General features: G+C 40.3%; 1 long non-coding RNA gene across 1 annotated transcript in view; it reads left to right on the top strand.

Moving 5' to 3' along the window:
* The window catches only part of LOC139962482 (uncharacterized), a 63,803-nt gene that overhangs the window by 24,326 nt on the left and 28,945 nt on the right, over nt 1-10,532 (top strand). The window contains exon 2 of the long non-coding RNA XR_011791250.1: nt 7,287-7,751. This is a non-coding gene — a long non-coding RNA (uncharacterized lncRNA). The remainder of the gene's footprint in view (nt 1-7,286; nt 7,752-10,532) is intronic.

Genomic DNA, 10,532 nt, shown 5'->3' with positions numbered 1-10,532 from the left:
AGTATCTGCCTATCGTAGCCTGAAATAGAAGTAAATATCTGAAATAGAAGTAGGTATAACGCATTCTCGTGCGCTGGTGATGTTTGTTGAATTTCGTGAGATCAAATGTTGAACAGCGTCGATGTGAACAACAAAAGTTTATACAGCATCTGGGTTTAGACATCAATTCGTTTTACTTGATTGTGTTGACATTCACAACATATCCAGACATCATTTAATGGTTCAATAAATCAAAGTACAGTATTTTATGATGGCCTTTTTTCTAGACACTCGTTTTACTTGATTTTCGACATACACAGCTTATCTCTACACACTGTTGGAGGGGCTCAATGAAATCAGCTTTTTATGCGAATACTTAGTCTTATTGGCAACCTTCCGTCTCGCGAGACGATGGAATAACTGCACTCTTGTTCAGACACTATTGAAGTTGCAGCGCTTAGAGTGGCTGAATAAGCTGATTCTTGCAGGTAAAACCTGAAAAAGAGGTTGAGTTGTCAGGCAAGGTGATCCCTCTATGATGACGTCTTTTCCTCTTTTCCTCCCACTGCTCTCCCCTCTGTTCCTCTCTGTGCCTTACGGCAGTCCTGACAGCTGCTCTCCACTTGCTTCTATCTGCGGCTAGTGCTTCCCAATTAGTTGGGTCAATGCATCCTGACTTCATATCCCGTTTGCAGGTGTCTTTGTAACGCAAAATGGGCCTTCCAGTGCGTCTGGAGCCAGTTGCAAGTTCACCATACAGGATGTCTTTGGGGATACGTCCGTCATCCATCCGCCTGACATGGCCAAGCCAGCGTAGGCGCCTTTGGCTGAGTATTGCATACATGCTTTGGATGCCTGCAAGTTCCAGGACACTTGTATTTGGGATGTGGTCTTGCCATTTAATGCCAAGAATTTTCCTGAGGCTGCGCAGGTGGAAAGTGTTGAGTCTGCATTCCTGATGCGAATAGAGCGTCCATGCCTCGCTGCCATAGAGAAGAGTGCTGAGCACACAGGCCTGATAGACTTGCATCTTAGTGTTGGTGGTCAGCATGCGGTTCTCCCAGACCCTCGCAGAGAGACGAGCCATGGCTGAGGCAGCTTTTCCGATCCTCCTGTTAAGCTCAGAGTCCAGTGAAAGGCTGTTTGAGATGGTGGAGCCCAAGTAGGTAAACTCGTCTACAACTTTGAGTGTTGAGTTGCCAAGTTTGATGACCGGGATATTGCTCACATTTTGTCCAAGCACCTAAGTCTTCTTTATGCTGATAGTCAGGCCAAATTCAGCACAAGCATGTGCAAAGCAGTCCACCAGTCGTCGCAGAGCAGTTTCAGAGTGTGCTGTTAATGCTGCATCATCTGCAAAAAGCATTTCTCTGATCAGAACCTTCCTCACTTTGATAAGCACGGAGGCGGGCAAGGTTATACAGGCTTCCATCGCTTCTGGTGTGAAGAAAGATACCATCCACGGACTCTCTGAAGGCGTATGAAAGCAGCAAAGATTAGCAGATGCCAAAGAGTGTTGGGGCAAGCACGCATCCCTGCTTAACGCCACTCTTGATTGGGAAGGGGTCTGACATTTTGGCATATAATTGGACAGTACCCTGCATGTCCTCGTGGAAGGATATAATCAGCCGAAGGAGCTTGGGTGGACATCCGATCTTCTGCAATAGAATGAAGAGACCTTTCCTGCTGACCAAGTCGAAGGCCTTTGTCAGGTCAATGAAAGACATGTAAAGTGGTTGTTGCTAGACACTCGTTTTACATGATTTCTGACATTCACAGCGTATATGCATAGCCTATTACATTTTAAAAGTTGTTTACCGTGCAGTCTCCTATTCGTATGAGCTGTACTAACGCCATGTTATCTGATAGGCTGGCGGTGGGAGATACGGTAGCTTATAAAACAAGGTTTCCACAAGTTTGCGTCTGGTGACTCCAAATGGACTTGGACCCCCAAGACCCCTATTGTTTTTTGGTGCAAGTGTGTATAGCCACGTACAGTAGACTGACCTGTGTTTATCATGCCATAGTATTAATTTATCAAAATGGTGGTTCGGGCCATTTCTATAGTAACAGCTAGTTCTGCTGATACTTACAACTTTCTAGTGTACTGAAGTCATCAAAACCTCAATGCATTTTGCATTCTGGTTTACATTATGCGGTTGAGCAATTTTGAACAGCGCCGATAGCACCAAAGTAAGTTTAGACAACGACGTATGTTTAGAAAACGGAAGTTAACACAACAACGTGAGTTTGAGCAACAACGTAAGTTTGAGCAACAACGTGGTCAAACAGCAGCAACAACTTTAGTTTAGACAACAACAAACTTAGTTTAGACAACGAAATAAGTTTTTCCAGCATAAAAATAGTGCACTTTAAATCTGATTTAATTTTAGCCCCTTCAACAATGTGTAGAGATACAGTACGCTGTGTATGTCGGAAATCAAGTAAAACGAGTAACTACACAAAATACCAGCACAAAATACTTCCTAGTGTAGTTGTAAAGATGTGATCGTGAAACTGCCTGTATACCTTGTGAATGCTCTACATAATATATATGGCAGATGGCATCCAGTGCCCTAGCTTCGCTGTTTTACAGGGGTGGCCGCCCGACCTTCATTTCGCCTGCCTTGCCACTCTTTCCTCCTCGCCAACTCCGTTTATATATAGAACCTCCGTGCTTTGACCTTGCAGCGATTTCATCAGCAACCCCAACTCTTGAAATACCCCCGTACATGCATTGTGCATATCTCACTAAATTTCAGGCAATTATTTCAGGCCTGTTCGAACTGCGGAGTTTCAGCTGCACATTCGCAAATCCTGAAAATTGGTGAAGAAAAGATCATACCACTGTGCCTAGTCAAAACTCGAGTGTATCTTGGATGATTCGTTTCTTGCATAACATGTTAGCGGGTTTTTTGCTCTAAAATTCTTAACAATGCTGAGCGAGGTTTGTGGATATTCCATTTACCCCACAATCCCGGGCCCTTTCGCAAATCGAAACTCCGAACTGGATTGGTGTTACGAATGAATTTGCTTGGCGGGTTTAGTAAACTAGTTCTGTGAGTGTATTGCCCACGTACTTCAATATTGTGCCCATCTTGTTACTCACGAAGCGCAGACTATACATCCAACAAGTGGCGTAGCCAGACTTTTCCATCTGGGGGGGGGGCAAGGGGGGCGAAGGGTCTGATTGGTGGGGCAGACTAAGCTAGTACAAAAGACCTACCAAACAGTTTGCATGACAAACTGTGGCAAATCGGGTATTGTGTCATCAATGTAGGGTACAGATGGTCACTCTAGTTAGCTGACGTTTTATGTTATTTCCACATTGGTATTATTCACGATAAAACAGATGACTGAGAAAGTCATCGATAATTCTCTTTAAAAATCTGAATAGACTATGCTCTTTCTGTCAGTATTCAAAGATGATCAGCATGATATCTGACTTGCCTGGGAGCGTAACCCCCACCCCCCGATCAACAAAAGATGTTATCATTCTCCCTTCGGGCCCTTCTTTTGCACTTTCTAGGGCTCACTCAAACAGTATAGCGTAGGTTAATTCGCCTATTCTGATGACTGTCTGCGAACTTATCGACGAATCTCGCGCCCTATTACAGACACTGTAAGGTGACCATATTTTCGTGAATGAAATCAGGGACATTTATTGCGTGACTGATATGGGGGAGGGGTTTAAGGGGAAAATTGGAAAATTTTCAAATGCCTAAGGTGCTTAGATGTAAAATGGTGATACTTTGAAGCACTTTTTAAATCAATTTTATTTTCAAAACTGTAGCTTTTTCTTAGATGAAATCCACTAACTTTACGTGGTTCTTTGAGAGCTTGTGATTTGCTCATGCTCACACTATAAGTGTCGTTGTGTCGCCGTAGTTGCCATTTATACGGTCGAAAGAGTGCTAGGCTAGATCGATGTAGCATATTTTTAACAGTGTTTCCACATTACACTGGCCCACCTGAAATACTGCTTATAAGTTCCTGTCTGCGACTGCACACTTGACTAAATTTTGTTTTTACAATTATTTTACTAATAATGTGGGATATTTTCGAAATTCCTGAACATTTTGACGAATCGGGGACATTTTCGGGGACACTTGTTCATCGGGGACAGCACACTGTAACCGGGGACTCTCCCCGAAAATCGAAGACGTCTGGTCACCTCGGGCCTATGGCTGTTCTGTGTTGAATGTACCTAACCCAAGAAACACATCGCGATTGGTCGCGTAGGCGTAGCAAAACATGTTGTAAGTTTCAGTCAAAATGCAAATTGTTTCTAAATACTGTGATATTCATTCTGCCATACACGTCACTCACGTGTGAATCATTTCGGAACACAATCCAGGGATCAGGGATAACCATGTGGACATAAACTGAACGTAGCCTCCGCTTGTGAGTGCCGCGGAGACCGTTTAATTAAATTGCCAACCCGTTTCCACATTTGACAATACAGAGACAGTGGCGTTTTTTGCGCTGCTGCTTGGGTCAAATTCTTTTTCAAGGCAATGTTCCCATGGAAGTGATTTTTATTTTCGCCACCCAATTTCGCAGATAGAGAATTAGGTAAAAGGTAAAGAATAAAAATTGCATAACAACCATGTAATATGCATATAGGCCCAGCAACATATTTAGTGTGCTTTCAAGTTTTTTTTTCTCAGTCAATAATTCCATTTGGGGAGGTAAGTGGGGGGCGAGCATTTCAACTGGGGGATCCCGCCCCCCCCCCCCGCTGGCTACGCCACTGCATCCAACCATATAGAGCAACTGATCCAACATTTACCCTGGATGCTTTTCAGTATTTGGAAACAACCAACTCCACGAAAATTATAGTATTTAAATAACATTTTTATGCAATTTCGAAACTTCAATGACTATACTTTTGACGATGTATGACTGCAGTAGTTTATGCACACGAATTAGTATTGCACCAGAATCATGACTTGAAGCACGTTTACGCAAGTTTGCAACGAAGAAAAAACTGTTGTATAAATGCACATTTTACATTATCAACTCTCAATAGGGAGAGAACATAACATACTGTGAGATTTAAAGTCCTATTCAGTATCAGAGATGTTGTGGTAGATTCCCGCAAAATGCATAGATTGTCTCAACTTTCTGTGATAAAACAATTATTCAAATATGACATTAACAACGTCCTCGGAGTTGTATCAACTTAAACTATCATGTAAATATCGTTAACAACGTGATCTTGTCGGCAAATCAGGTTGTTAAGGATATTTACATGGCTGTTGCTACAAATCAGGACATTAACGACCCCCTCCCCTTCGCGTTAAATAGTTAAACCATCATACTTTTCGTTCATTGAGCACTGAAGATGCAAGCATGTTTGCAGACAATGGGTAAGGGACTATTAACCAAACAAATCTCGGGAAATTTGAGAAAACATCATTGGCTGTATTTAGCATGAAAATCTTTGTAATAGAAATGTTGTTAGCTCTACACGGAAGCAACTTGCGGTTGATTGCTATCATTTCTTGAAAAGAATGAATGATGTTCGTTCACAATGTGTTACATTAACGGAACTTTAGATAGCAACGAAAGTGAAGACATCAACGTGAGTTTAGACATCAACGTGAGTTTAGACATCAACGTAAGTTTAGACATCAACGAACAACAGCAACATGGTTAACTAGCAGCAACAGCTTTAGTTTAGACAGCAACAAACTTAGTTTAGACAACGAAATACGGATGCCCTTTTCGCGTTCCATAAAAGCATTACCCTTTCGGCGTTCCCTACTTATGTAGTATTTACGTTAATGACCTTCCTTACAATGGCGAGGTAGAATTAGCTTAAATCGACCAGGGAGTTGAATGCAGTCAGTTCGCAGATGACCTCGCTATTTGGCAGCAAAAGAATTCCTACATGCGTCAGCGCGATCCAAAGATTCTCTGACACCCCCAGCATCTGGTGTATGAAATGGAGAGTTAAAATTGATCCGGACGAATCTAACTTTATCATCTTTAAGTATCCCTACTCAAATGACTCGACTGAGGACTACACATTAATCTATCCACCACCAACAACACTCCCAGTAAAGAAGCTGTTTAGCAATTACTCTGGACAATAAGCTTAATTAAAGAATAAAACATATCAACATCATACCGGGAAAGCCTTGAGAATCTTAAATTCACTTAAAAGTCTAAGTAATCTTAATTGTCTCCCTCCACACACTCATTTACAAATATATATATCTTATTATAACCTATTATCACGGCAGTATTACTTAGTTGTTCTAAGACTCAAATCTCAAATTTTAATTTTAATCATAATGAAGCCCTTAGAATATGCCTTAATATCCCCAGTTATATTGCCAATAAAAGGCTACCTGAAACTGCAAACACAATCCTTCTCTTTGAAATTGAAAACTATTTATTTCCACTTCACCATAATATAAACAAAGTGAACATATAATATTAAAAAATATTAAATGTGTGAGCAATACCAGTTGTGTCTGTCAGACACAACTGGTATTGCTAACACATTTAATAATTTTTTGTTTTGTAAACATGGGTAATAACTTAGCATCTAAAATTAATATAGGCAGTGGCGTAGGAAGGTACTTTTGAGTGGGGGGGGGGGGCTGAAGACTGATGGCCGGCCTGGGGAGGGGTCTAAGGGGAGGGGGTGTTCCCTCCCCATTGGAATTTTTTTGCATTTCCAGGTGGCCTCAGATGCAATTTGGTGCAATATAGCACACTTCAACCCACCCACTCCATTTTGTATATAATTTTGCATTTTCACCTGGCCTTAGATGCAATTTGGTGCTCCAAATGAGATTTTTTTCTCATTTGGAAATGAAAAAGGGGTTTTCTGACTTGCGAAGCGGGGGGGCGGAATGATACTTCCGCCCCTCCACATTTTTCACCGGGGGGCTGGCGCCCCCCCCCCCCCCCAGCCCCCCGGTTCCTACGCCCTTGAATATAGGTATGGAACTGTCTGTTACCTTGACATTGTTCTCTATAAGGTGATCAGGTAGTGTATTTTTTTTTACAATTCCCTTTCATAACTTAATTGGTTTATTACTCTCCAATGATGTCCCTTTTATGTTACCCTTATATATTGATCAAAGTTTGAGTTCAAATATAATACATTGGCTGTTCTAATAGATTGTATTAAAATATTTTTATATGTAGTATAGATCAGTTTATTGCTTTGACTATGAATAGACAAGTACTTCCTATATAATTTTTTTTTTTTATGAATAGATTTTAAAAGATTGTTAGTAATCCCGAAGGAGTATAGGATTTACCACAACCAAGCTTTGTTTTAATAGGAGGGCAAGTTTCATCAAAAAGGTCATTAAAAATATTCATAAAGGAATTATACGCGTCGTCAACATCATCATTTGTAAGACAAGACCAGTCAACCTGACGCAAGTGAAGTTTAAGACGGTCAATATTATTATCAGAAGTATAACGCTTCATTGTGAAAGAGTGGTCTTATAAGACTGAACATTGTCTTTGAGACCAACCAGCGTTACTAAACAAATTGGTAAGTGATCGCTGACTTTAAAGATAATAATACCGGATGAGCTATTATGTTTGTGATCATTAGTAAATATATTATCTATGAGTGTAGCAGATGTAGGAGATATCCTAGTTGGTTTATCAACGGTAGGTACCAGTGAAAACGAATATCACATGTTGATAAAATCCGCTACATAATCAACCTCTAGAAAATTAATATTCAAATTGCCTAAAAAATGTAGCACGTTTTTGAACAAACACTGCTGCTGATTGTATAATGAATCAGTGTTGAATTGATTGATACTAAGATTGGGTGGTCGATATACAATCCCTACATTTACTGATTTTGTTTTACAGATGCATAATTTAATAAACATGGATTCAAAACAAGTAATATTGACATTGTCATTTTACATAACTGCTGATGTCATCATAAACAGAAAAGGTAAATAAATTATTGACATACATAGCCACTCCTCCACCGGTTGAATAATTTCGGTCCCGGTGAATAAAAGTATACTCTTAGTATATCAAATAGCTCAACGGGACTAGTGGTATGTAGCCATGTTTCAGAAATAGCCATAACGGAAAAGTTGTGCTTGCATGAAGAAAGAAGTTGCAATAAAGCTTCATAATTTTTACTTAGACTCCTAATATTTACATGGAGAAAGTTCAAATTTTCTCTCGGTTTACCTATTGAAAAAAAGTCAGCAGTTTTATTATTATCCATATATTTACTATAGGGTGTTCCGAAAGTTCGTTCCGCTCTAGAGCCCATCTTCCCTTCAGCATCTCAGTCATACTACAATAGCCCCCTCAATTTCAAACCATCTGTGATACTCGCCTACGGAACACACACTGCACAATGTATCTATATGAAGACTTACAAATGATCTGGCGTGTTGCCGTACAACGCAAAGCGCCCTCACTTTTTTCAAAGCTTCACTGCTTAAACACGTTGATACACTGTGTCAGCGTTCTTCCAAGTTCACTTTCTATGGCCCAGACTGACACATCCACACACACTTTTGACCTTCCCTCAGTCATGGACTTCCGATCACCCCGGGGTACCCCACCATGGGTGACCCCTTGAAAGTAGCTACTCATGAAATTTGACATAGCCGTATATGGCCCAACTGGCAAAGGAAAGACAATGAATATCTCATCCTTCCAACGGGGCGATGAGTTATAAGTATGGCACAGGCGACCTATCATAAACATATGACGTAGTATATATGATGTTATTGCTGAGTATTTTATTTATAACAGAGATCTAGTTGCGGGAAGGAAAAACGATTTTTTTTCCCTTTCATTTTGGTCAAGAAGCGTATCTTTTTGTCAATTTTAAAGCGGTAATATAGGGATTGTTTTGAATAGTCGAATATATACTATTAATAATTGACAAAGCCATTAAAATACTCAGACAACTATATATACTTAGGCATTGAATACTCGCCCCAATTAAGCCGCGTGCCGCGCTCTGAAAAAGTTCACTTTCCGTTGCTTGCAAGTGAAGTTTTCTGCTTGTCGCTACAAAATGCAGACAGTAATGAAACGAGATACCTTGTTATCTTTAGCTGGACCAGTGGCGGAGCTAGGGTTATTGGTCAGAGGAGCGAGAATGGTCTCTAGGGGCGCTTTCGACACTATCTAAGCGGAGCGCCACCACAGGTTGGCGCGGAGCGTACAGAAATTTTTTTTTGTCATCGCCATTTGTGACAACTCTGAAGTTTATATGGGTGTTGAAAGTGCATGCGCTTCATCACAAGACCACCGTTAGAGCATTTTTTCCAGAAAATTACACCAACAAAATGTGACAAATGTCAATAAGAAGATGAGAGCGCAATAATAAATTCAATAATCGCGAATATGTAAAAAGTGGTAAAAAGCTGAAAGGGGCGCTAGCAGTCCATTTGAGTCCGTCGGGGGGGGGGGGGGGCATTCGCCCCTTGACTGTATGGACGCTCCGCCACTGAGCTGGACCTGAGATGTATATTGCTGCTATGGACACAGTGTTGTGGGTAATAAATTCTGATCACTGTAAATCACTGTAAATCTTATTAGCCATTCTTGTAAACTCAGTTCTTGCAGCAGCATTTACTTTCTCTAAAAGTATATTGTAATCTTAATTAAATATAACTGATCTGTTTTTAAGAAGCTTCATTCTTCTTTCTTTGCTTTTGTTTTGCAATATAAAATGGTACCAGACAGGCAATACATAGATCACATGTGCCAGGGTAGAATAATATGATGAAAACATTTTCCTTGGCATTTTGGTTTAAGAAAGACACAACAGAAGCCAAACTAGACACTATATATGAATGATATGAAACTTAGATATGAAATTGGAGACTGGAAGAAAGTCTAAAGTGGGAATGAGCTCCTGTATGCATGTTTTAATTTGTCATAAAACTGGTATTTGTTTATTGAACTGTTAACATTCACATTGAAAATGAGAGAGGGAACTAAAATAATTCAATTATATCTCCCCCCCCCCCCAACCATCCCAAGTGGCACTATGACATTACACATTGGCCAAGAAAATAGCTCCATGCCACGACTTTGAAAAAACCAATTTACTCCCGTATCGTGCAAGACAATGGACTTAGATATTTAAGGGTTAAGTTCATCACAAGGACCTCGGTGATATAAGTTCATTATGATGGTCTGGGATTCCTCCCCTTTAATCCTTATGTATGGTTAGGCTTACACTAAGAATGCATGCTTAAATTAATTTACCTTGGTCTGGGTATTGTAGTCTTCGCGGTCACAATTAAAATTTGAGTGATTTATTCATGATTTGTATACGAGTTACACCTATTGTCATGTATGTCCGTCAGTGACCTACACCACCTGTTTCCTCATTTACACACAGCTTTAATTAAATGTACCGACACTGTTACACCGATTCAGTAGATATTAATAGCTATACTCGCGCAACAGATAAAAGCATCGAATGTACTGCAATCATAACACTAGGTTACTATTCAGGTTTATTATTGTTGACCCACTGGCCATTCTGTTTTCAAGCGTTATGCTATCGTGAAAATAGG

The sequence above is a fragment of the Apostichopus japonicus genome, chromosome 21 (genome assembly GCF_037975245.1).
Source record: "Apostichopus japonicus isolate 1M-3 chromosome 21, ASM3797524v1, whole genome shotgun sequence".
NCBI lineage: Eukaryota > Metazoa > Echinodermata > Holothuroidea > Aspidochirotida > Stichopodidae > Apostichopus > Apostichopus japonicus.
The sequence above is the reverse complement of the archived record's forward strand: the minus strand, read 5'-3'. Positions and strand labels throughout refer to the sequence as shown.